At 46.8% G+C, this 27058-nt stretch overlaps 1 long non-coding RNA gene across 1 annotated transcript in view; it reads right to left on the bottom strand.

The window, feature by feature from the left end:
• Positions 1-2754: 2754 nt before the first annotated feature.
• Positions 2755-27058, bottom strand: part of LOC134472395 (uncharacterized) — a 49318-nt gene continuing 25014 nt past the window's right edge. The window contains exons 2-3 of the long non-coding RNA XR_010042201.1: positions 5303-5455; positions 2755-3039 (exon numbers count right to left, since the gene is read on the bottom strand). This is a non-coding gene — a long non-coding RNA (uncharacterized LOC134472395). The remainder of the gene's footprint in view (positions 3040-5302; positions 5456-27058) is intronic.

Genomic DNA, 27058 nt, shown 5'->3' with positions numbered 1-27058 from the left:
GTGTGAGTCCTTGTTGGAAAGCAGAAGGATCTGAAGGAACTGGAAGGAAAATCCAAAGGCAATGGTGATCTGAGATCCTCTGAAGAAGCAAAGGAAAGACTTCCTTCTTCTTTCTCTTTTTACTCCATCCAGGCTGCAAGCCTATTGGTTGGTGCTACCCACATCTGGCCGAATCTTCCCTCCTCAGTAGGTGGCCTACATGTCAATCATCCACAGACTTTATTAATTTGTTGGGTGATTCTTACTCAAATCAAGTTTATTGATTTGTTGAGTAATTTTTACTCAAATTGCATTGATGTACCATGATTAGCTGACACAACCAGACTCCTGCTTCCCCTTCAGGGCCCAACCAGACATGACCTTCTCCTTCTCTGGAGAGTCTGCCCTCTGCATGCTACCATCAGGGCAAAAAACCCCTTATGTTGTAAATATTGTTTTATGTCCCTTCTGTAGTAGGCTGAGCTCTACAAGAGTCAAGATTGTCACCTTATCTAGTCCACTGCAAGAGACTGCATGACAGGGTCCTCACTAAACTATGAACTCATAAATGTACAGTGGTACAAAGTGACATAGTGGGGCCACCGAGGCAAAGCTCAGGGAACCCAGGCAGAGCTCCACGAGCATCCATTGGCTCCTAGCCATACCTGTGCTTCTTCTTTGTTCTACATACCATCCAGTGTCTTCAGTTCTGGGCTCCTGTCCACTTTCAGGCTCCATCTTCCACTAAATCATGATTTCCAAGTAGGAAAAGGGCAATGTCTGTCCTGTCTTCCTAGTTGCCCTAGATTTGTTAAATGACTGAATTAGTCACTGAACCCTCTTTGTTGTGTTCATTACTATGTAAGAATTTTTATGTCTTCACCACAGTACTCAGTGCCGATCACAGAGTGCTGGATGTGAAATCCAGAAATATTGTTATTCTTTGTTCAGAATTATTTTAACCTGCTTTAGTTTGTTAAATCTAAACATAAATGAAGATATGGATAACTGCATGTATGTTTAAGTGTATAGGATTGAGAACCATGTTATTAAGTTTTTGTTGGACAGTTGAACAGAACTGTTTGCAGTCTTGCTGTTTGAATTTCCACTTTACATGTTCCATTTTTGTATCTTGAACAACTATGAAACGACGATATGTAAGCATAAACTAGTGATTTCCTACTGTTTATCTTTTCTCTGAACATATGTATTATTTCTACCTATTTTCTGTTTTTTTTTTTAAGTCTTTATTTAAATAAAACTTTAAAAAAAAAGAATTTTTATGTCTTCACTTTTGGTATTTATATCCTCCACTGTCTCCCTTCTCCTCCTACACCATCAACTCAGGGCTGCTGCTCTCTGTTCTGAAGAGAATGTTGCATTTCCTTCCCCTGTCCCAGTTTTCATCCTGCCTGGACTGTTAAACACTGTCTTCCCTAGGTTTTACTGTGCTTTTAATAAAGGATCAGACTCCGGGTGCAAAATCGCAATTCTAAATTGTTTAAATTTCTCTCATCTCAACTCATCGCTGCTTGCTTACACCTTGGCATTGGCCACCAACTCGCCCTGTTTTCCACTGATATACTGACCCATTTCCATGGTGAAAGCTCCATAGCTCTTCAGAGGACATCTCTGGCTCAACTGTCCTGACTGCCCTGTCTCATGAGAACATTTTGTCATCACAGTGACAAATGCTCTGTAACTTATCTTCCTATTTTTGTGCTTCTTTTTCTGTCAGGTGACCAGATCCTGTAATCCTGTCCCCTTTGTGTTTACACTGCAGTTTTGACTGGTGCCCACCACAGGACCTTTTCTGCGTGGGAGTGGGGCAGTGAGTGTCATGTGAGCCCACTCTGTGCCAGCTGCTATAGAAATCCAAGGTTCAGCCCCTCCAAACCTGGCTTCATTCCCGAGAAAATGAAGAACTAACTGAATCCTGAAGATACACATGTAAGACAGCTCAATTATAGGACGAGCATGCTAGGTCATTCCATAGCAATTAGCCACCACCACGAAACAAAAGCATCACACGAAATCCACAATGATAGCAGAAACTCACATTTTTTACAAAGAAAATATCTGTATCTGATATCCTGTTTTCCCTGCTTTATTTCATTTTCAAATATGAGTTATGTTTCTATGACAGAAACATTGAAAGATGACATTGTATATGAATTTAGAAACCATTTAGAGCTGGCTAAAAATGTTTTCTATTTGAAGCAAATCATGATGCTAAATTATTAAATACAAAGTATTTTGGGGGGATTTAAAAAATTTTTATTTTAGAGTGGATAAGACCAAGCAAAAGCAAACAGAATGAAGCCAATCAAAACAAGACAGTGTAAGTGATGCAGAATTTCAAAACAAGATAATAAGAAATTAACAGTGGTTATCATAATGCCTCTTGTTGTCTCCAAAATAGCTGTCCATACCTTCATACATAGTAAAATCAAACAAAACAGAACAGAATCAATAAAAACAAAAGAATGAATTCAATATAGGACTTCAAAATAATATCATAGTAATTCTGAAATGGCTACCATAATATATCTTATCTTTGAAATAGCTACCTATGCCATCAGAAACAAAATCAAACAAGATAAAACAGAGTGAAACCCAACCAAACAAAATAATGTGAATGATACAGGAGTTCGAAACAAGATGAAAGGGAATTAACAATAGTTACCATCTTCAGAAGGAGATCCCCATGGATGCTACAGTGCATATTGTTATCATCTGAATAGATGATCAGACTACCAGCTTTCGGCCTGCAAAGACAGTGAAACATCAAACACTACAAGCATTAAGTTTATTTTACCTCATTAGTATCGTCATAGCCTGTGTTTCTCCAGATCAGCTTGTCACTTATGGGGTGGGGCAAACGTTGGCTCTTCCTGTCTCTCTGCCCGCTCACTGGAAGGTATTGGTGGCTGGCTCTCTCCCAGTCAACCCGCACATGGTGCCGACTCACAGGAGGTTTTGGCTTCTTGTTCTCATCCCACACTTTTTTTGTAGTTATTTCTGACTTGATATATCTTGTTTTCAAAAGTCAGAACAATTCTAGGAAATAAAAAATGGAAAGCCCTCAGTTTTATCAGACATTACCTACATGTACGCATATTTGGTTTCCTGAGGTCCTATCTCCTTTCCTTTTTCTTTCTCGTCACTCATTCTCTTGCCTCTCTTTTCCTTCCTCTGTCTTCTGTCTCTCTGTCTCTGTCTTTCTTTCTCTTTACTTGGCTGAACTACTGAGACACACATATACAGGGGATAGTATGCTGTTCATATATATAGTATAAAATAATTATAAAAACAACCTCATATGACACCTACTGAAGCACCTGTATGTAAATTATAGAAACCTATAAATCTTAAAGCACCTCTTAGTCTTTGTTAGTATTTTGCGTTTTCTAGCTTGAGGCATAGTTGGCAGATAAAAATCATATATTTAAGGCACACACCTCAACAATTTGCTATATGTGTGCTTTGTGAAACATCCACCATGCTCCAGCTAATTAACATTTCTGTCACTTTACACAGGTACGCCTTTTCTCAGGGAGAACACTGGGGAGCCCAGCAGGCTTCCACTACATAGCCTGTTGTTGAAAACTACTGTTATTGTCACACACCAAATCCCAGAACTTATTCAGCTGCAAGGCTCTGGCCAGAAATGATGACTTCTGCTTGTTTCCTTGTCATTCCAGAACAACAGCAGGTGCTTCCCTCTTACCTGGGGAGATGGTGTGTGATTTTTGGACAAGGTTGGCTGAGGACAAACGTGACACACACCTGGTCCACACCTTTGAGTGTGTTTCACATCAATGATGTTCTTAGTGGCTTCTTTTTAGCCTCAGTGATCACTGAAGGCCACCGGGCCAACTGGTTGGATTTTTGAACTATTTTTAATTGATTGCAGCCATATCTGGCTTTTTAAACTTGAATTTAACTTTAGAAAGAAGCTTCCATGAGAGAGGAAGGTCTTTTCTGTGCACTTCTAGGTCGTAATCCTAACTCTAAGACCCTTGTTCACTCTGTGCATTGTTCTCTTTTGGGCATTGATGGGTGATTTGTTATCAATCTACATCAGGCTCTAGGAACACAGGGCAATTCATTCACACTTCAGTTTGGGACTCAGAGAAACACTGGAGCAGGCTTTTTCTACACTTCGAATCTGATTTTCATTTAGTCACCAAGGTGAGTGGAAGGCAATGTGTTTGGTGCTGCTCACACACCTGCCATCCAGATTCTCTGGGTGGGACCACATGAAACCCTCCACCCGCAGAGCCAGCAAGTCCTCAGGTCATCATTGTCCTAATTTAGGTTGCAAAGAATCACACTTCAGAGGAGCACGCTTGTCTGGGGCTGGGGTTTGGATTTTTGCAGGATTTGATGGCTGAAAGGAAGGGGGTGGGGCAGTGGAAGATGAGGGATGTCAGCAGCACGATCCTTGTCAAAGGCTAAAATCAGTTCATGAGAATCCTGTTCTAATTCTCCTGCTCTTCCCTTTTCAGGGATGGTCTTTGGTTTAAGAATTTACATGGGCATCCTATATAGAATTAATCTTGTTCACATGCTGTAGAATGAATGCATTGATGAGAGAAGTTACTCTGCAGTTCACTGTCAGGGTTTTCTTTGAAGTCACAAATGTTACTATCATATAGGCTGCTATGACAAAACAGCCCAGAATGGGAATTCACTACCTCTCAGGAATGCATTTCTCCGGTACTCAGAGGCTGGAATTCTGGGATCAAGGAGACAGGTCTCACTAGATTGCTACATTCCTTTAACCCTGAGCTATAACTCATGATCCACCCATCTCAGTCTCTGAGAGTGCTGGGGTTACAGGTGTGTGCCACATGCCTGGCTTAGCCTTTTTGACTCTGTCCTCCCTGTCCCCTTCCTTGTATTTCCCATCCTTCCTCCCTCCAGCCCTGCCTTCTTCTTTTCCTTCCTTTCCCCTCTCCCTCTTACTTGGTTTTTCCTGGTTGGGATTCAAGCCCAGGGCCTTGCATGTGCGAGGCAAGGTTCTGCCTCTGACCTGGACCACCACAAGCTTCCTCCCATGTAATTTCTTCCACCCTTGACTCCCTCTTTCCTCTCCTTCCCTCACTCTCTCTGCTTTGGCTCTGGGGGCATCAAAGTTCCATCCTGAAATCACCTGGACATGTCCTCTCCCTCTCTTCTTCCCTTCCTGTGACCATCACGACGAGGGAATAACAGGAGGCATTGCCCACCTGCCCGCTGAGGCTTCCTGAGTTACTCTCTTTAGATTCCTAAATGTCACCTTGCTGAATGGTGCTCTTACCTAATCCTTGTCACCTACCAGTTGAGGGTTCTTTTGCTCACGCAGTCATGAGTAGAGGCTCTGGGCTCTGAGGACCAAGATCTCTTTCTCAGCTGCTGCTCTCCAGTGCTCTTCAGGGCAAAGGGCTCCTGGTATTCATAGATCTTCTCTAAAGCAACTGTGGTCTCCACCCTGCTTGAGATAAGAATCCCAAGCAGAATTATAAGCAGCTACACAGGTACACCCAAGGGAGGCTCTATTTGAACAAATCCCAATGCACACACCAGGCGCCTCAGTGGACAAGTTGGAGCCTGCTAGAGGAACTCATAAACTGGGAGCAAGTGTGGTACTTATATAGCTGCCACTCTCCCGTGACTGGTCCAAATTCAAACCTGCTGATTGGTTCAAATTGGTCTAACCACTAGCCTTCTGGTCAGAGCCTGCACAGGTCCAAATTCAATTCTGCTTGGTTCAAATTCTAGTTGGCTGTGGTAGGGAGCTTATGTGAGGGTCCAGGACAGCTGCAGTGTCCTCACGCAAATGCTAGCTGTGTTCCTCATGGCTTACTGGGGTTCAAGGAGGTCAGGGATACTAACAGCCTGGATCCCTGCCCGATCTCTGCCACATTAGGAACACTATCCCCAAAGCTGCATCAGAGAGGTGACAGAGTCTGGGTGGCAGGAATCTGGAAGGGGCATCTCTTGTCAGAGTGTCCGGGAAAGTGGCCATGAAGTAACATCAGAGCGGATACAGAGACAGGGACTCAGGGAAGGAGGAAGAAGAGTGAGTCGGGTGTCAGCCAAACCACACTCCTATCCTGTCTCAGGAGAGAAGGAGAATCTGGGGTTCTTTCATCTCCCTTTTAGTAATCTGTGTGGCACCTCCATGAGGTCCTTGACTTCCTTTCCTCCTCCCTTCTCTGCCTTTTGTCCTCCCCTTCCTGAGAGGAGGCTGGTGACTGTGTGAGGGACACAGCTCCACAGCCCTCTGCTCTGAAGACATTGCTCTGTTCTCTTTGGTTTATGTGCTATGGATTTGAATACTTCTGGGGATCAGCACCTCTCTTATGTGCTTTCAGAGGCTTCTGGGAAATTCCCTGTACTCCTGATGCTGGATGATCTCCCTGTATCTGGTCACTCATGCTAGTGTGCACATTGAGTGCCCTCCTGAGCCCAGCACCAGTGGACAGCAAGGCGGAAGGATGGACAGCAGGAGAGTCCAACCACCCCACACCCAGCATCCTCTGCCAGGCACTCAAGGGTCTGGCCCCTGGAGGAAGTGGGCACCTCTTACCCACATTTGCTTGCTCATGGGTGCAGCTGTTCTGGGAAGACCGAACCCAGTGTGTGTATGTGTGTGGGACTCCCAGCTGCTCAGGTGTGGCCCCAAACCCAGCAGGTGGGGTGGGGTCCTTCCTGGCAGGCACTGGGCCCTGCCTCCTGATGTCTGTTGACAGAATCTGTCTTTGCTGCTGAGTGTGACTGCTGTACAACCTGCTGCTCCCTTTCCTCTGTGCCGGGAATCTTTCAGCTATCGAAACTTCTGCATTGGATTTCTCTGTTTTTGTTTGCTTGCTGCTGTAGTTTCTATTTCTTTGCCCCTTTGTGCTGATTTTTGGAGAAACTCTCTTTGATCTTTCAGTTTCTAATTTGCTTTTGGTTTTGTCATTTTCTCTCTCTCTCTCTCTCTCTCTCTCTCTCTCTCTCTCTCTCTCTGTTTCTTTTTTTCTGCCATCTTTTGGCCCATCCATTGAAGTTTTTAAAAAGTACTTCTTTAGTTTGCAGAAATGCTTGGCTTTCTTTTGACAGCAGTCTTCTCTCTCAAGTTCCTTTGAAGATACTAATCTTAATTCAGATTTCAAACGTGTTTTTCTTTCGGTGGATGCAATCACCATGTTAGTTTGTGGCAAATGTGTGGGAACCTGAGTGTGTCTCCTCCAGAATGAAGGTCGCCCAGGCCCTGTCCCTTATGGGCTGCGAAGGTCTCAGGCCAGGGACTGCTTAAGCACCCTGGCTGTCTGCAGGTGATTGTGCCTCGCTCCTTCCTGATGCGGGGATGTTCAGTTCCTGCCCTTCTGAAGTCCTGGCAAGGGCTCCCTATAGTAGCAGTCCAATTTCTGAGGGAGGAAGGGCAGGCTGGGAAACCTTGTTGTCTTCTGCATGTGTGCTTAAGTTCATGCTTTCTTGTTCCTAACAGCTGGATTTCACTGCCACAGTTCCCTTCTCCCGTGCACCATTTGTTCATTGAAATCCCTCAGCCCCGAGCACCTCCAGCTGTAGCCTCCCATCCACTCACACCCTCCGAGTCCCTCTTACTGTCTGCTCTAAGATGCTGCCATGTCCTGTGGGCTGGCACTGATAAAATTTGTTCTCTTGGATGTGTTTTCTGGCTTGTGGAGGGAACCCAGGCGAGGAAGGCAACAGGAGCCCAGCATGCATTGCACAAATCTGATCAAATCCTGTCTCTCCCAGGCAGATCTGTCTTCTGCTGCTTCTTATTATTAACAGAAAACCAGGCACCTTTTCCCTAAAATCAACGCCCACGTACACACGCACATTTACACGCATGTGCATGCATCTGGACACATGTGCACAAGGCACACACACACACAGATACACACATGCACATCCACACAGCACATGTCTGTACATAAACAAATGCAGACGCACACTGGGGCGAGCCTCTCTCCTAGTCCCCATCCTGACTCTTCTTTCCTTCATGTGTACCTCCACGGCCCTTTGAAACGCCCTTTCCCTTCAGCCCAGCTGCCAGTGGACGGCCCTCAGACCATGGAGGTGGGAGTTCCCTCTTGGCATGACCAGACCCATTTGCGTCTGCTCTCCTCTCGGCCCTTTATCTTTCAGTCAGATTTGGAGAAAAGAAAAGAAATCAAGAAACAGGCAACGTTCCTGCTGAACTTTGAAACTCGAGAAGCTGAGTGCCATCCGTCCCTCACATCATCTAGTGAGGGAGTTGGATGTCCAGTCCAGCAGCTCATGCTGGGGTGGATGCTCCTTGCCTTGCAACTGCCTGGGGGCCTCTATCATAGGGGTGACCTTTCCCCCCCTTCAGATCCCTGAGACTCGTGCTGAGTCATTGCAATCACCACTTATCTAATAGGCACCAGGTGAAGTCACTGGTTGCTAAACACAGCGCGGGCTGGCGCGTGTTACTTTCTGGGTAGGCGCCCGAGCAAGTGGGGTTCTGTTTGTGTTTTGCATGCCACGCCTCTGCAGAGAGTCAAGATAACGCTGGGCACGTTCTAAATTAAGGGATTTATATTTACATGTCCTGGGGGAGGGGGAGAATTCAGATTGCTGTGCTTAAAATTTCTGCTTTACAAAGCCTTTCTTGAGTACCTGCCAGCTCTTTGCCAGTGTCTGGGGGTGAAGGCCAGGAGAGGGAGTGTTTGCCTGAATCTGGCTTTGGGCCCTTGCAGGAGTTCATGGTCAAGTTCTGGTCACACAGACAGATTATCAAGGAGGAATACAATAGTTAAAATGAGTAATCTGGGCACAATTAGGATAAAAGAGACTTTGGCACCCCGCGCTTCTGTGTAAGCAAACCAAAGTCCAGTTCCACGTTAACAGTGTGAAGTGCTATTGTAGAATATGCTGAATGACTAAATTTTAAAAGTGTATTGCAGTAAAAGACACATTGCCATTAATCCTCCCTAGATGCCTCTCACTTGCTTTGCAGACACTTATCTTACAATTCTTCCCACTTTCTGAAGCAGTTCTGGAGGTTCTCTTTCTGAGAGTCTTTACCAAGTGTGATTAAAAAATATAGTGAATGTTGCTGCCACGTGCCATCCAACAGAAAGGCAGGCTGTCAAAATGTGACCCCGTGTCCCCTTTCACCTTATTCGTCATATCTGACACCCTGTAACTCCTGACTTTTCCTCAAAGTCAACATGACCTTATCTTTGCTACTTTTCTCATTGCTGAGACAAAATATCCAACACCCAGAAGTAAAGGAGAAAGTGTTTATTTAGCTCACAGTGTGTGGAGGTTTCAGTCCATAACTGTCTGGTTCCAAGGCCGGGTGCCATGGCAGAGGGGCGTCGCAGAGGAGAAACAATCACACTCAGAAAAGATGACTTTCAGACCTGCTGCAGAAAATGGCCAGAATGATGGGACAAGTGTGTTCCAAGCAAGGAGGAAGATCTTGAGGGGTTTGAGAAGAAATGTATCTCTCTGTAATAATAGTTTTTACACTTATATATTTGCTTTATATTTTGATCATATCACACAGAAGGAAATTTAAGACTAACCAATCAGAAAGCACCAACTAAGTGCTAGAAGCTTTTCACTTTAGTTCATCAGTTATTTTCTTGGTCTTGTTCCCTAAAACACCTAATAAAAGCTTCTCCATGTGCCCTTAATGGAACGCTGAACAAGCTACCTGTCCAGATTCATGGATCTTTTATTTTTATTTAAAGAAAGACAAAACAAAATAGAAAACTAGCAGAAAAAGTACATACTTTCAAAGAAAAGAAATAAACAGTAATAAATCACTAGTTGATGTATACATATTCTCCCCCCATAAATAGTTGTTCAAGATACACAAATGGAACATATAAATGGGAATTCAACCAGAGAGACTGCAAACAGTTCTCTTCAACTATCCAACAAAAACTAAGTGTTATGGCTATCAATCCTATACACTTAGACATGTACGCATTTATCCTTATCTTCATTTATGTTGAGACCTAACACAACTTATTAGATTCAAAGCCTTCTGAACAAAGATTAATAATATTGCTGATTTAAAAAATTTTTCCCCTTAATTAAAAAAACCATAAAAAATAACTAAATAATTTTTTTAATGAATAAGGGAGAGATTGAGATAAAAGAGGACATAACAACATAACAATACAGGTCAAAGCACCCTAGTACTTCACCACCAAATAACCCAACTTAATAGTAGTTACCATAGAGTCTGTCTTTGATACTGTGACTTGAGCAACTATCTCTAGGATGATAATGTGTAATCTATTAACTGGTGATTTCTTACTGGTTTTTTTTTTTTGTAGTTCTATATTTTTGTACCCTTACACCACTTTGTTTTGTTTTGTTTTTTCTCTTTTTCCTTTTAAATAAAATAAAAAATAATAATATTGCTGGATTTCACATCATAACATTCTGGAATCAGCATTGGGTACTGCAGTGCCCCTTTCTTTCCTTCAAAGTATTTGTTCATTTCATCATGTGTCATCAGATCATTTCTCGTAAACTGTTTATAGGTCTTATGTAAGCATGAGTCTTAACATGTATTTCTATCCTTTCTATATTAGAGGGAGAAACAGAACAAAGCAGGACAGAACTAAACTTTTTCCTATAGACATATAAAACTAAAAAGACATATAAATCTGCTGTATAAGGAGTCCTACCATGGTTACTGTGCTGTTTCTTGTTATCATCAATAGAATTGGCTATATCATCAAATAAAGTATAATTGAACATGTCAGTACATAACAGGATTATCAGAAATACAACTTTGTAGATAGTGTAGAGCTACAAAAACAGGTAGTAATCAAATCAGAATGGATATCACAGTGAATCATTGTCATTTTCAGTATAGTTGTCTATGCTCCTCAACTTGATACCAGCAACCTTACAGTTTTGAATAAAATCTGTCAATAATAAGCAGCAATCAAACAAGTCAGATTTAACTAAGATCAGTCATGATACAACAGTATGAGCCATACAGGGATCCTGATTGAGTTAATAGGAAATTAAAGATGACCACTGTGCTATGTCCTGATATATTCAGGACAGCTGTCTGTGCCTCTCAGATCCAGTGCTTTTATACAAACTAGGACGGAACAAGTTCCAAACAAGCAGAGTGGTGCGAGTAATAGGGGTTTTAATTCCTGATACACTATTAGCTATATCTTCTGCTGTTTTTTTTGAAGACTATTCCTCCCCTTTACTCCCTCAGAATGACCTGTGTATTTTTGGGTCTCCCCAACACTCATGGTTTGGAATTGTGGGGGGGCAACCTGCTATTTACCTAAGGTGTTTCCAAACTTTCTCACACCTGGGATGGATTTCTAGTTATATTTCTTCATTTATTAAATGAAGAAATGAAGTCTGTTCAACTTATCCATAAATACTGGTCTAGTTACCCCTGTTACTCTCTGGTTCCCTATCATACCGAGTTCCGTTTTCTTATGTTTGATTTTGGTCCATATAACCTTCTTCAGGCTAATTATATCTTCTATAAAGAGCCTCTCAGTGGACCCTACCTCTTGATCGACTCTGCCTGCAATTCTCTCTTTTTTCCCTTAAGTTAGTGTATCTAGGACATCTATATTAGAAATTATATCCAACCTTCTTTGCCTCATTTCTGTTGTGCTCTTTTTCTGTCATTAGTTGTCGTATGTCTTCTTCATTTCGCTTTCTGCTCCATTCATTGTGGCCTCTCTGCCACTGTTTCTGGAGTCCTGGTACTTTTCTCTTTTAGAATGTCCTGCAGTATTCTCTGTAGAGTTGAATTGGTCGTTGCAAATTCTCCCAGTTCCTCTTTATCTTGGAAGCACCTTGTTTCTCCTTTAATTTCTAGGGACAGTTGTGCAGGATATATTAATCTTGGCTGGAGGTTATTGTCTTTCAAAGCTTGGATTATTTCACCCCATGCTCTTCATGATTTGATGGTTTGTGCTGAGAAGTCTGCTGTAATTCTGACGAGTGTTTCCTTGTAAGTGATCTGTTTCTTGTCTCTGAAAGCTTTTTAATATTCTGTTCTTATATTGGAGTTCTGGAATTTTGATTATTATATGCCTGTGTGTAGTTCTGTTTGGATTGTAGGTGGCTGGAGTTCTATATGCCTCATACATCTGAGCATCTTTACCTTTTCCTATGTTTGTGAAGTTCTCCTTAATTATTTCTGTGAATAGCTTTTGCAGTTCATTTGTTTGTATCCCTGCTTCCTCTTCTACATTCTTAATTCTTAAGTTATAGATCCTCTTATCATCTTCTAGCCTTTGTATTGTTACTGCTTGTTTCCTTGTTATTTTTAAGAAGTTTTTCCTTTCATGCTCCCACCTTACAAACCTGTCCTCCAGTTCAGATAATCTATCCTTATTTTCTTTCAAGCTGTTATGCCAGCTTTTGATAGAGTTTTTAGTTTCCTGGTAATCTCTTTGAAGCCGCTTCATGTATTCTATGTTTTCACTATTTTCTCCATCAAACAATTCTCCCCCACTTTTTTGTTTTTCCATTCTACCATCTGTTTTTTCTTGGGAGGTGCTTAGCATTTCTTTAACTATTCTACTTACTTTACTTGGTTAAATACTTCACTTTTGAACTTGTCTATGAGGTCCCTAAGGTATTGCTCTATGTCTATTGCTGCCGTGCCTGATAGTGCATGTTTTCTGTCCTCATTCTCCTTTGCATTTATCTTTCCTGGATCAGTGTTCTCAGGATTGGGGATTGAGGACCCTCTCTTGTTGCCACCTCGTCTCATATTTTTTGTTCCTTCCATCAGGCATAAATAGCAGGTGCAGTTTCTTTCTTTGTCAGTTTCAGTTTGTCTGAATGTGCTGACTAGGTGGTCCCATCCACTGCAGTGTACTAGGAGGTACAGACCTGGGCAGCCTATGATGGGTCCACTCCTCCTGGTCAACCTACTGAAGGTTTCACTGCATTAGGTTGCACTACCATGTGCAGGAACTTGGTTTGGGCTAGCCTATTGGGCCTCAGTCTGTGACGTCATCCAGGTCAGGCACTCCCCACCAATTCTGCTTGAGAGGGGAATATGTGACTGAAGTCACTGAGCAACATATTCTGGCCAGTCTGTCTGGTCTCAGAATGTCCTCTGTTGGAGCCTCTTTGACTACGGGAGGGTCCCCATTCCTCTCACCCACCACAGGTCAATGCAGGTTCCTCTCACCCACTGCAGGTCAATGCAGGGCTCCCTGCCAGCTCCTCTCCCAATTTGGTTAGCCCATTCCTACTCTCAGAGCATTCACATCTCTGGTAAGTTGCAACCAGCAGGCTATCCCAGCTGTGCCAATTCAGGCGTGGCAGCGACAGGGTATTCAACCCTCGAATTGTTTTAGGTGTTCTAATCATAGCACCAGGATTGCATTTTCAATTGGTTTCTCTCAGCTTAGTTCATTCCTGGGTTGGCAGGGTATATCTCCCTCTGCTTAGGACTCCCCACACTGCACCATTCCTGGAATCTAAGCTGGCTATCTCAAAGAGCCACTGTAGCTGCTGTTATCTATCTGCCATCTTTTCTTGGTCTCAGATTCATGAATCTTTGAATGCTCAAATAGATGTGTCCAATGTTCTTCCCAACACAAGATATTAAACCCAGGATCTTTATATTGAGATACATTCCTAGCACTTTTTCAATGTTTTATTTTTATACTTGGCCTGGGTAGGTCACTAAGTTACCCCAGGCTGGGCTTAAATTTGTGATCTTCCTGCCTCAGGCTCCCAGAATGCTGGGATTATAGGTGTGTGCCGCTGTGCCTGGCTGCACTGAAATCTTATTGGGTCTACATTTAGTCTTTAACCCAGTGAAGGACTAGTTTGTGCAGTGGCATTTGAACTGGGTGCTCTTCCCTGGCCCCTGCGTCTTTCTCGAAGGGCCTGTTGCTGGTCTCCAAAGCCTGTGAGTCACTTCCTCCTCCCTTGCGCAGTCTTCTGGGGGCTCAGGTCTTCCCTCTCCTCTCATGCCTCGTGTTCCCATCCTGATCACCTTGGGTGGCCCAGATTCTGTAATGTCCCATTGTTACTCCTCCACTCATACTCCTCCCCAGTGGGCGTGTGTTTCCTGGTCACCATGGGCTGCGGTAATCACTGCTCTCACCACTGCCTTGGTCACAGGGCTCCTGTCTTTGCTTGCCATCCCCTATCTCTCTGCAATGAGGAACCAAAGGCCACAAATCTCACTTATCCCTGAGCATCCAGGTGAATGATCAGGTAGCTAAGGATTCCCTGGGTGTCAGTACCCCAGGGTGTACCCTTCCCAGGATGGGTGTCTAATTTCCGCTCCTAATTCTGCCCGTTGTCTATACAGGCAGCCCCAGCACACCACATGGTGTCCTGTCCTGGAGAAGCTCTGTCTACATTGCCTGTATCTCTAGTTCCTGGAGGAGTGCATGTATGCAGAAGGTACTTACTAATCAGTGGATAAATGGTGAGTGGATATTGGAGCCTGGGGAGGCTTCTCCAAGGAGGTGACCACTAAGAGGGAAACTGGACACAAGCTGTGCAGAAGGGCAGAGAGGAGGGAGCCTGGGAAGGAAGACAGAGCCATCTAAGGTTCAAGCAGGGGTGTGAGAGGTCTCCATGGTCCCTGAGCAGCCCTGGTGTCACATTTGTAACATGACACTCTGTCTGAAGATTGAAACAGAGAGGACCTTCAGGCCCACAGCATCCTTGATGTATCCATCAGCTTCCTAATACTGTAGCAAATAGCTGAGGTCACCAAGGATAAGGAAGAAAGGTTTATTTTGGCTCATGGTGTCAGAGGCTCAGTCTATAGTTAGTTAGCTGTGTGGTTTTTGAGCCTGTGGCAGCATGGTCCAGCCTTGTGGAAGCCTGTGGCAGAGGAACCTGCTCTTCTTACAACTGGGACATGAGAAGAGACCAAGGACCCACTGTCCCCTTCAAGGGCATGACCTATGACCTACCACTAAGCATCATCTCCTAAAGGTTCCCCCACTGCCCAAGGATGCCACTGGCTGTGGACCACGTGAACCTTTGTTACATTCTACATCCACTGGGTCTCAGCAAGAAACAGACATCTGGACTGTTGGTGTCTTAGCAGCATCTCCTCCTCTGTGCACCATTTTTTTTCTACTTTAAAGATAATAAAATCTAACAAAACAAGACAGAACAAAGCCAATTAAAACAATGCAGCAAAATTAGTACAGAACATCAAAGCAAGATACCAGGAAAACAACAATAGCTACCATAGTGTATCTTGTTATCTTCACAATATTTGTCTATCAGGTATAGCAAAATCAAACCAAAAATAAAATACAATAAAACCAATCAAGACAGAATATTGAATAAAGCAAAATCAATTAAGAAGAACAAAGCAAAACAGTGAAAACAAAACTTAACTTCAAAGACAGGGTAGAAGAAATCTCCCATATTTGCTGTATTGCACATTGTCTTAAAGCAACCAAACTCTTGTATTGTCTGGTCAATTTTGCAGGCCTAGGGCCAGTGGTCTGAGCGTCTCTTCAGAGGATGACAGTGTCCTCTGTGTACCTTTAAGCCTAGGCCCTGAAGAGACACCTGTCCCTGTAGTTGACAACATCTGAGAATGCTCCTTGACCCTAAAATTTCCTGCTTTTGTGGTTTCCTCCTCTGCCCACTGAGAGCAAGCACACATGTCCCCACCACTGTCCATGGGCTCCAAGCTTGTCCCAACTTAACGTCACACAGGAGTGCTGCAAGGCCATGATGTGCTAAAGTCAGTCATGGTTAGGAAAGGTGGGCCTTGGTGGTGGCTGAGCAGAGGACTGGGACTTGGGGTTCAGTGGAGCTAATTAATGTCTGACTTCTCATCGGCTGCACAGCCCTGAGGACTCCTCCGGGGTCTCTGGGCCTGGGCTGGGTCCTTGGATTGTAAACTCCAGAGAAATTCACACCTTTAGGAGGCAGTGATTATGTCCGGCAGCTTTGAAGTCCATAATTAATTCAAGCGCAGGTTCCCAGCCCAGGATCAACACCCACACATCCAGCATACTGCATTAAAATACTTTAAAATGCAGAGATTTTGAAGCAGAATTGGGCACTCTTGTCCATTAGCTCATTTAACAGGAGGAAAATTGAGACTGTGTGGAGCTGATGGGCCTCAGCACACCTGGCTTCTCCCACTGGACACCTGACCTCCGTCCCATGCCTTCCAGGAGAGACAGCGAGGACAGAGAAGGGAGGTGTTGTTAGTTGTTGACCAGGTGGATTCGATCTTCAGAGTGACTGCACAGGAATAATTATGGGGCTGGGATGAGGGGACAGGATGTGGGATCTGTCTTCAAAAAGTCCTTGCCTTGGCTGTGTGTGGGACGGAACACCTGTGATCTTGGCATTCTGGGAGGGTGAAGCAGGAAGATCATAAGTTTAAGTCCAGCCTGGGAAACTTAGTGATTTAGTGAGACCCTGTCTCTAAAAAGTTTTCTATAAAAGACAGCTGGGGATATAACTCAACGTCCTGCAAAGCCCTGGGTTCAATCCCCAGTGCAATAAAGAGGCCTTCAGTTGTGGGAGTAGGCATTGGTCAGCCCATACCTTGGTGGCCCTGGACTGTTCTCGTCTGCCTGCTCCAGAGAGCTGGGCTTGGGGTCAGAGGTCACAGCTGAGGCTCCTCAGGACATCAGTCCCTAGGCTTTGTCACATGTTGCTCCTTACTCCCACACCACATCAGTGGTCCCCAAACCTCATCATCGTTAACTTCCACGCAAGGACTGGAGGAGAAGGTTCTCAAACACTTGAGGAAGATGGAGGTTGTCATGGGTGGACCCTTGGGTGCAACACTGGGAGCCGAGTGGGTTGGGTCCCTGGGTCATAGAGGTCTGGAAGGAACACAGCAGCCTGCACAGGGCCTAGGCCAGGGCTCGGTCCCCACAGTCAGCTGGAAACAGAGGCCTTGGGGGTGGTTTGGCCCAGTCCCTGGTGATGGGGTGGCCTTTCCGTGGCTTCTGGAAAGAAGCCAGTTTTTCTTCCAACTGAACAGACCCCTCGGGTCCCTTGTCCTGCAAAGTGTCTTGCTCAGTGTTACCCTCCAGGGTGTATGCAGGCCACCTCTGATGCTCATCCGTGATTTTATTTTGGGCCTGGAATGTCCTGAGGCCTAGGCTTGGTCCCCAGCCATGGTTGGGCTTTTGGGAGGTGGTAGAAATATTAGCAGACGGAGCCTTGAAGGAAGAAGTTGGTCCAGCAGAACTCCCATCCTTGTGTTTTGCTGCTTAGGCTCTGGCACCTGCTCAGGTCCAACAAGGGGCAGGCAACTGTGGCCATCAGAGGGAGGTGAAAGAGCAAGGCAGGGACCCAGCCTGTGAGGGGTGCTGGTCTGGTCTGGGCTCAGAGAGCCCTCCAGGGCAGCTTGGTGGAAGCAGGAACCCAGGGAGCAGCCCGCATCGTTCCAGGTGTGCAGGACCACAGGGCTGGCCAGGTGCTTGTTTCTGTGCTCAGCGTTTCTCCTCGGAGGACGTCTCTCAGCCCCTGCTCCACGGCTGCCTTCTCTCTGCTCTGCTCCACTGGCATGTGCCGGAGCCCACATGCCGATCTCAGGTGCAGTTCATGATTCTCAGGGCTTTGGGGATACAGAGACACAGCCTCATCGCCGGACTCAGCCAGCCGGGGCTGCACAAGAGCATCCCTGCATATCCTCCATCCCAGGGAGTGGACCGCTGGTCTCTCCTCTGCCACACGACCCTTCGAATCTGGGGACATGTCATGGAGCGGCAGGGCCTGTGTCTCCTGTGGTACAGCGCTCTCTACTTGGTGCGGTTTCCCCAATTCCTCCTCCTCCTTTCTCTCCTGTCTTCCTGACCCTTCTATCTTTTTGCAATGGCTCCCCCAGCGCTGCTGCAGGTGAGGCCAGAGTCCTCTTCATGGGAGATGGCATCGCTCAGCCAGGCATTTGGCCTTCTTCTCCCGCCCATCAGGCCTGTATGTGGTGCACACACCGGTTCTTGAATGAAACAGCTGCCTCACTGGCAGCAATGCCTCAAGAGCAAAGAGTAAAGATGGGTCTTGAACTCGGACCACCTCCCTAGGATGGATGCAGTCATCGTGCACTCCAAGCATACCCAGATACAAATTTAAAATGTTTTTTAAAAAGACTATATAAAGGTCACCTGTGACTCAGATGTCCGCTGCAGTGACCCTGTTTCCCAGCCAGTGAGAAAGCCAGGGCCCTGTGGATGTGGCTGTCTGAGCGTCAGCCCCAGACGTGCTGGGATCCAATGGAATCCACCCTCCTGGCTTCCCAGAATTTTGCTAGAAATTCCTGGCCATTGCCAGGAAATACTATGGAAATAAAAATAAATGAATCGGGGAAAGCAGTATTGGTTTCAGCGAGCACTGGACAGAGTTGAGAGGATTTTGTCAATTCCCAGGCAGCGTAGGTCTGTGTTTCCAAATTTGGTTCCCTGGCCTAAGGAGAGGAAATTCCAGCTCGGTGCTGACACAGGAGGCTCGCAAGTGTGTTGGGCGAAGGGGGATGCTCTGGGTCCTTTGCTGAGGCATGGATATGCCAGGGCAATGCAGGCAGAATGGGAAGGAGACCAGAGAAGTGGGGGGTGCCGGAGGCTGCTGCTGGGGCCCCGGGGGGTGAGGAATCCAGGACCTCACACAGAGCCTCCCTCTAATGAGCACAAGCTGCTTCCTGGGCTCTTGCTGCTGCCTGCCACTATGTAAATGAAATGTCACCGGAGGAGGAGGAGGCAGCATGTCCTGTCTTGGGGACTGAGCTTCATTTCCAGGAAGAGAGTTTAAATCCAGCAGCATTTACGAAGCAGAGCCCTGTGTTTGGTGGGGTGGTCTGAGATGAATCCGCCTCCTCCTGTCCCGGAGGGCTCAGTTGGGAGGAGAGGAGTCAGTGCAGAAAGACACCAATCCCATGAGCTGTCCTTGGGAGGAGGGCACTGACTGCCAGGGAACCCACGGAGCTGAGCTTGTAGGGAGGGGGTGGCCAGGAATCAGCCCAGTGGGCCCAGGGGAAGGGCTCCTCTGCTGGAGGGGCTTTGGAAGACTGGAAATCACACCTGTGTTTGGTTGCTGGGATCTCTGGACCCAATGATCTGGGACCCTAAATGGCTTTACTCTACTCTGTGGAGTCCCTCAGTGAGTGGCCCAACTCTGAGGTAGCGCCCTAGAAGAGTCCTGGCTCACAGGTTGGGGCAAAAGAGAACTTTACCACCAAAAGTCTTTGTTTCATCCAGCGCAAGTCATGTGGTGGAAACCCAAGGTGTACCCTCACAGCTGATGAGCCGGGTCCTGCTAGCTTACACCATGGAGACCCGGCCAGGACCTCACTCATATAGGTAGGGGGCTGGCATCACAATTCATGCAAAGGGAGGACCAGGCACCCCAGCCAACAGATTCAAAAGCTCTTTTTTTTCCTGACCACTTCCTGCCACCATACAAGCCCCAGAGCAAGGCACTAGGATTTAATGACCAGAATGGTTCCTGCTTCCATGTGATCAGCAAGACCACATAACTTCCTACACTCCATGTGCAAAGCTCCCAGGGTGCAGAGTCCTCAGGAGTGGGAAGGAGCCCTGGCTGGCCCAGGTGGGTGCACACACTCCTACGTGCACTGGGCTCTCTTTCTGTAGACTCTCCAATGGTAGGTGACTGTGGTCTATCACAAAACAGTGCCACTTCTCTTCATTGTGGTGTAGCCCCTTGGGAAAGGGGACTGTCTGGGTTTGCTTCCCCTGCTGCCTGGACCCACACAGAATCAGCTGAGCCCTCCCTGTCCCAGCCCTGTCCCCAGAGACCTCCACAGACAGTGGGAATGGCTCAGCCTGTGAGTCCTCTGTGAGCCTCTGTCTTTCCCTCTGAATAAGCTCCATTCACGAGGACAATATTCTTTTCAAAGCATTCAGTAATCTAATTAATGCAATAGAAGAAGTCAGTGGAGAGTCAAACCCACCCTGTTGGCCAATTTGGAATTCCCAGCTCCACATTTGTCCCCCTGCCTTGTGTTAGGCTTTTCGAGAGGAACCGGTAGAAAGCGTCTGTGTGATTGTGCCAGGTCACTGTGAGGAAGGCCCGCAGTCTCGGCGTCCGCAGTAGCCATGTACATGCTGGAGAGTTTCAGGACACCTTGGCTGCTGAGCCCTAGATGATGGAAGTGACAGCACGAGTGGGATCAAGGAGCAGCGCTGTCTAAGGCCAAAGGCTGGGGAGCTCCCTGTAGAGTCACAGCGCGAGTCTGCACACCAGGGTGGAGAAACTAATCAATGTCCAGAGGCAGCAGCAGCAGGGGACACATCCACTGAGGAGGAGGCTTCAAACCAGGGGCGCTTTCCTCGTCTTTCCCTTTTTTATTCCATCCAGGCTGGTCGGTGGCACTCAGGACCTGGGCAGATCCCTACTGCCAGTTTGCTGGCCTGTGTATCAATCACCCCTAAGAACACCCCAAACTGTGCTGGGCCGTCCTTCCTCCAGTCTTGTGGCACCTCCTGGCCAATGGTTGGTCATATGCTTCTATTTCCCGCTTCCTCCATGGGATGAGTGAAACTTTCTGTAAACACCAGTTGTCATCTGCTGTCAGTCTTATGATAAAGATCACTCTCATCACCACAGCACATGTGGCCCCACCTTTAATGGTGTGCAAGTGAGAATTCACTTCATCCTTGTAAGGCCTGCATTACCGTCACCTTGATTTCACCTGTGGGAGGAGCAAGGCAGTGGCCAGAGTTCCATGGCCTGCTGGATCACCCAGGTGTGGTGCAACCAGGGCTGAGGCTGGTGGGGGAGCAGACTGGGGTGCGTGCCGGGTCTCACTGCTGGGGCTAGAGCAGTGGTGGTTCTCCAATTGAATCTTACAGAAGAGCTTTTGGAAATAAAGTCATAAAACTATTATAGAGAAGAAATTTAGAATGCTAAAGGAAGATATTGCTTTGCAGGTCTAAGTGGCCGCTATACCTGTTACAAAGCTCCAGGGCTGGGAGACTAAAACTTCATTGCAAGTAAGAGAAAGGTTCGTGGCTTGGATTTAAGATGAAATGTGGTATAGTTCCGTCCTCAAAGACAATATTGAGTGACTGACAGATTTTTAAGGCAAGTTGGTTGTCATATTCTGGGTGGGTCTGGTTCTGGTGACACTGATTCTTTAATAATAACACACAGTAAAAGCAGATCCGCATGTAGAACCACATCTACTGACCCCTCTAGGCATCCCATGCCACCTTCTAGGGGTCACTTTGCTCTTGACACCATCCAGTGTCTTTGGAGCATCCCTTCTTCACAGTAGTTCGATTTACCATTACTGTCTTACCTACTTCACAGGAAGATGAACATTGTCTGTTACATATTTTGTAAGATGTCGCATATGTCTTACCGTGTGTACCGCTAAGATTTTGCATCCTCTTGAAGACTCCCTGTCCTGCTCTTTTTAAAAAAAATGCTAGTTTAACTTTTCAAGATTGCCCTGTGTGGGAAACAATGGTTTTTCTGTCCACACATCAGTGTCTTGCAGCTCTCTAAGGAAATGGCCCTTCTGAAACGCTGTGTCAACATTTCCATTGCCTCACTCGTAATGAGCGGATTTCATTCATCTGTTACAATTATTGTTTGGTTTTTTTTTTCCCTAAAAAGATGCCAGGTTTTAATACAGACCAGTTATCCCACGATTAGCGAGAACCTTTCAACTCACTATTTTTGGAATATCTTTTCACAGTTTGACCACCATATAGATGATCTGGGGTTCCAAAAATGTATTTTATTGTTACTACTGAAGCAGCTGGGAACAATGCAAGGCCGAAAGCCTGCAGTTGCAGCTTCTGGAAAATGTGCGGTGTGCTGTGCTCTCAAAGCAGGGACCCACGGGGAGTTCATCTTCCTTCAGAGCCAGCCTGCTGGATGGGGAGAGGATGGGAATGGGAGGGAGGGTTGTAATCGATCATCAGCCTTCATGAATGCCTCTTCCCAGCTGCTCCTTGACCTCTTCCTCTTATTCTGTATGGGCTGGAAAACAACTCAGTCTTTCCTGTTGGACTTATACACATACACACACACATGCACACACGCACACACATATTTGCACACTGTTTAGTTTAAGGGCTTCGTGGTCCCCTGAAGCTGAAGGATGGAGGTGCTGTTCCCGGTCAGGACCCAGATGGGATCCCAGGGGCTCTGCATGGTGGTGGAGACCCCAGTGACCTAGAGTGACAGCACATGAAGGGGAGGAATATTCAACACATCTCCAAGTTTTGGGGCCATGACAAGTTATTTACTGACTTTGCCATAGTGAATGGGGCTCAAGGTGAGCTTTCTGCGCTCCTGGAACCTGCACGTGTGGCTTTGGTCCCTTGCATGAGTCCACAGCATTGGCTGCATGTGAATCAGTGGCCAATTCGTCCTGCGCCATCCCCGGAGGACTGAGGGAAGGTGGAGGCAGCCTGGGGCTGGCTGTTTGGGAGCAGGGGATGGGGGGATGCTAGTGCCCCAGCAGTCCCTGCTGAGGCTGCCTGGACCTCAGCCTAGTCAAGGACTCTTTTTCCAAGCCTGTAGCCACACAGATGACCAGGTGAGCATGGGTGAGGACGCAGTGTGGCCGACTGGTCCAGGTGCCTCAGAGCCCAGGAGGGGCTCAGAGAGGAACCTGGCTCAGGCGTGGGCAGCAGACATCCAGCCAAGAAGCTCCCACCCCACTCCAGGGCAGCGGTACAAGCAGTAATCTGAGCACTCTGGAGGGCTGAGGCTGAGCATGGCGAGTTCAAGACCAACCCCTGGGCAGCTTAGTGACTTAATGAGATCCTATCCCAAAATAAAGAGTGAAAAAGGCTGCATCTAACTCAGTCACAGGTCACGGACTCAGTCCCCAGTACTGCAACACACACGCACATACACATAGGGACACACACACACACACACACACACACATACACACACACACACACACACACACACACACACACACACACTCCCTTGTGAAGAGAGGATATCCAGCTCCATGAGGGGTCAGTGCCAGAGATTTTAATTGTAATTCACAAGAGGAGCTGTAGGTGACCCTGTTCTCAAGATGGGGACACAGAGGCTCAAAGAATGTGAGGGACCTGCTCAGGTTCACAGAGACTGTGACCCCCAGAGCTGAGATTCAAAGTCATCTAGACTGAGGACAGTCTCTTTTTTCCTTTTCTCTTTGCTTTGTCTCTTTTGGGGGGACCTTGCAGGGCTGGCCATGTGAGAATGGAAGCTTCCAGAGCACTGCACCTTCAGGGGCAGGAAGCAGAGATGCAGAAGGAGTGGTCAGTTCCAAGAAGGAAAGTACACTGTGAATTGCAGGGAGCTGGGAAAGTCACAGGCCGGGTGACACTTGCTGTGTCTTGAAGAGTGCTGAGGGACTGGGCAAAAGAAGAGGGTCCAGGATTGGGGGCGCCTTGTCCTTGGTACAGATGATCATTGACTTCATAATGGTTACCTCCCAACAAGCCTAGCAGAAATTGGAAAGATTCTAAGTCTAACAACACATGACAATCAGCAACACAGCCGGTACAGGATATGGCTGTTTCCCTGGTGACGTCAGGGCTGAGTGGGGCTCAGCACAGCCCACAGAGGGCGACAGCAACCGACCACATATTGAGAGCCCAGAAAAAGATCAGCATTCGACACTGGAAGTGAAGTTTCTACTCTATTCCTATCACAGCACCATTGCAAAATCCATTGTAAGCTTGGTCCTAAACGGGTCCACGAGTAGTTAGCAGCACTTCACTAGTTTGCAAGGGTTCCCAGGATCTTTCATGAGACATTTACACAGAGGCTTTCATAAAATGGTTCAGGCAAATACAAGGGGCTAGGAAGATGTGTGCTGGGGGGAGATGGGGTGGGTACCTGCTGTGCAGAGCAAAGGGGCTGTGGTACTCCCGGTGGCTTTGGGGAAGCCCTGAAGGAGACTCCTTGTGCTTCCCTTTGGTAAGAAAGCCAGAAGCTGCTAGAGAAACCAGAGGAACCCACAGCTGGACTTTGAAAAGATGGCTAAAATTGATAAATCTAGCTTGGAGGGAAGAAAAGGAGAGAAAGAACAAGATGTCCTACTAATGTTTCAAAGGACAATGAGGGAGTAGTAGGAAAACATTTAAGCCATAAATTTGACACCTTAGGTGTTAAAACAGAGAAACTCTGCAAAGGACGCAGATGCCCTAACTGATTTTTCCCTGTCTCTAACGGTGACAGAGGAGCCATCGTAACCTGTTGTAAAGCTGGGCATGGAGTACAGTCCATGTCATCTCCAGATGCAGGTGTCACTTGGGGACTAGTTCAAACTAGAGAGAGAGAGAGAGAGAGAGAGAGAGAGAGAGAGAGAGAGAGAGAGAGAGGAGGAGGAGGAGGAGGAGGAGGAGGAGGAGGAGGAGGAGGAGGAGGAGAAGGAGGAGTTGGGACATTGTTCCAGTGTCCTCCAGGGGAAGATCCTCTGGACTGGAAGACCCAAAGACCCAAGAGCTAAAACCTGCTCTTGGGCTTGGCAGGATGAGTATGTGCCTCTTGAGTAGCTGTAAGAACCCACTGTGGGCAGATGGGAGACCCATCCTGGCAGAGGAAATGTTCTAAGAGGTGTAAATTGCAGAGGGTCAGCTGGGTGTGGTGGGGCAAGACTGTAAATTCCAGCACTGCAGGAGGCTGAGGCAGGAGAATAACAAATTCAAGCCCAGCTTGGGCAATTTAGTAATTTAGCAAGAACTTGTCTTAAATTAAGAGATAAAAAGGGCTGGGAATGTGACTCAGTGTGGTCCCAATTTCCTGGTTTCAACCTCCTGTACTGATGAAAGAAAGAAAGAAAGAAAGAAAGAAAGGAAGGAAGGAAGGAAAGAAGGAAGAGGAAGTAGGTCACTGCTAGCAAATGCTACCAGCTTCCAAGAAGTGAGAAATTGATGGGCGGGAAGCTGGGACCCAGCACTCAGGAGCTGGGGAGAGGGAGGAAGGAGGCAGGGAAGGGTGGAGGTGTGATGTCACCACAGCGGCCTGTATTCAGAGATGACTCATCCCTTGTCCAGGGCTGCTTTGGGGTCTGGGGCGATGAAAGCCAAAATATCCTGTCATTTCTATTATCAGTCACCACTGCCAGCGTCCCCATGGGCAGTGAGGGACCTCTAGGGAGAGGGACCTCCAGGGATGTGACCACAGAATGAACAGACAGAACGGAGAGGCAAAGAACGTGTACCATTCTCTCAAAGGTTTCAGAGCAAAAAGAGAAAGGAAGGAAGGAAGAGGTGGAGAGGTGGGAAATATTCACGCAGATTAATGCCTAATGGCTGGGGAAACTTACGAGGGTAGGGTGGGGTGGGACAGTCCTGTGCTGCTGCTGGATTCTTCCGAATTATTGATGGGGTGGAATAGTACTTGCCAACTCCACAGGCCACTGCAGAAACCAAAGCTGCATAAATTGTGATCTTTTACAGATCGTGACCGGACTGGATTTCACTTATGGCAGGATGCAGTGAGTCCTTCTGCAAGCAAGTCTTAGCAACAGAGAAGTCCTGTAAGGGTTTCTTTCTGAGCCCATTTCCTTACTTGGTGTGCTGACCCCAGGATGCAGGGTACGCTGAGCCCAGCTACTGTTCCACCTGTCGGCAGGTCCAGGATGCCGGAGCCACTGGCCCTGGACAGAGGCCAGACAGGAGCCCGAGGCCATGCTGAGCATCAGGCAATGCATCTGGGTGGACAGTAGAGGTTTTCCGAGCACTTTGCCCACAGTGATTAAGGCATTTCTCGAGAGAAGGTCTACTATTTAGAAATCTTTTGGCATTTCTGGCGTAGCAGAGCTTTTTCCATTCAGAAGTTCTTCCAGTGCCTCATTATTTTTTAAAATAAATGTTTATGGAAAGACATTGTTAAAGGAAAACAGAGTTTAGCAATTACTTCTTTTCTGAATCTTTCCCCTTAAATTCCATCGCAGTTTGGGCTGGAGCTATCTGAGTGTTTCAGCGTTGATTAGCTCTGCTGCTCGGTGACTCATGGTTTTACATGGAACTGGTTTAGTGAAGCGTACGAGGAAGTTTGGCCTGATGGCGTCATGAGAAGGATCTAGCTCCTTGCTTCCCTTCCATCTGCCTTTATCACACACTTGTGGGAGCCAGGGTTCAGCACCATGCTTGTATTATTTCCCTGGCCACCAGAAGACACGCTACTATTTTCCTTAGACAGCCACCACTTGGTACCCATGGGTGATGGCTCCAAGGCCCAGGATGGATATCAAGATCAGTGGGTGCTGAAGTCCTTAACTAAATTGACATGGCATTTGCATGGAACCTATACACTATCCTTTCAATTATACTGTAAATTTTCTCTGGATTATTTATTCTACCTTACCCAAGGTAATGGCTGTATAAATCATTGTTATAAGTATTGTTTGGGAAGAATGTTAGGAAAAACAGTCTCTATGTGTTCAGTAAAGATGCACTGTTTTTCCCCCCAGATTTTTTTTGACCTGAGGTTGGTTGCATCTGTGAATGCAGAGCCAAACAAGTCTGATCATATTCGTAAATGAGGAAACAGAGGCTCCAGGACACTGGGCGATTTGTCTGTGCGGCTCCATGGCTGATGAAGGATAGAAGTACAAGTCTCTAGATACTGTGGGGAGCCCCAGAGAGGGCGCAGTGGCTGTGAAGCTGAGGAAACCCTTAGCACACCTGGAGGAGAATCCGGGAGAGGAGAGGCTGGGCCAGGAGTGGCCCTGTGTGAGGATACCTCAGGGGAGGCAACACAGGGACAGGGATGGAGCGAGGCCGGGAGGCCAGGGCCCAGAGGGACCCGGATGCTGGCCAGGAAGCAGGAGTTCTTCCCAGTGGTCCTGGGCAGGGAGTCTAGGCAGAGGGAGGACTTGTCAGTCAGATATTTGTTTCAAAAAGAACCTTCCAGGTGCTCCACAGAGATGGGCTTGGTGACAATGAGACCCTGGGGAGGAAGGCAGTGGGGCGGGGACAGACTGAGGAGAAGCGAACTGAACACATGCAGGAGACCGTGATTCTCCCTGGCAAAGGCTCTGCTAGGAGAGGGAGGAATCGCTGTGACTCCCGCCTGGCTCTTGGTCTTACAATGTTCATCTCCCTCCTCTTGTGTGAGGCCCAGCAACTGGGAAGCTGGTTCTGGCTCC

This window comes from Cavia porcellus, unplaced genomic scaffold (assembly GCF_034190915.1).
Source record: "Cavia porcellus strain 051 isolate PalLab524CR breed Dunkin Hartley unplaced genomic scaffold, mCavPor4.1 scaffold_23, whole genome shotgun sequence".
In the NCBI taxonomy this organism is placed as follows: Eukaryota; Metazoa; Chordata; class Mammalia; order Rodentia; family Caviidae; genus Cavia; species Cavia porcellus.
Note: the sequence above shows the minus strand (reverse complement) of the source record. Positions and strands in the feature narration are given on the sequence as shown.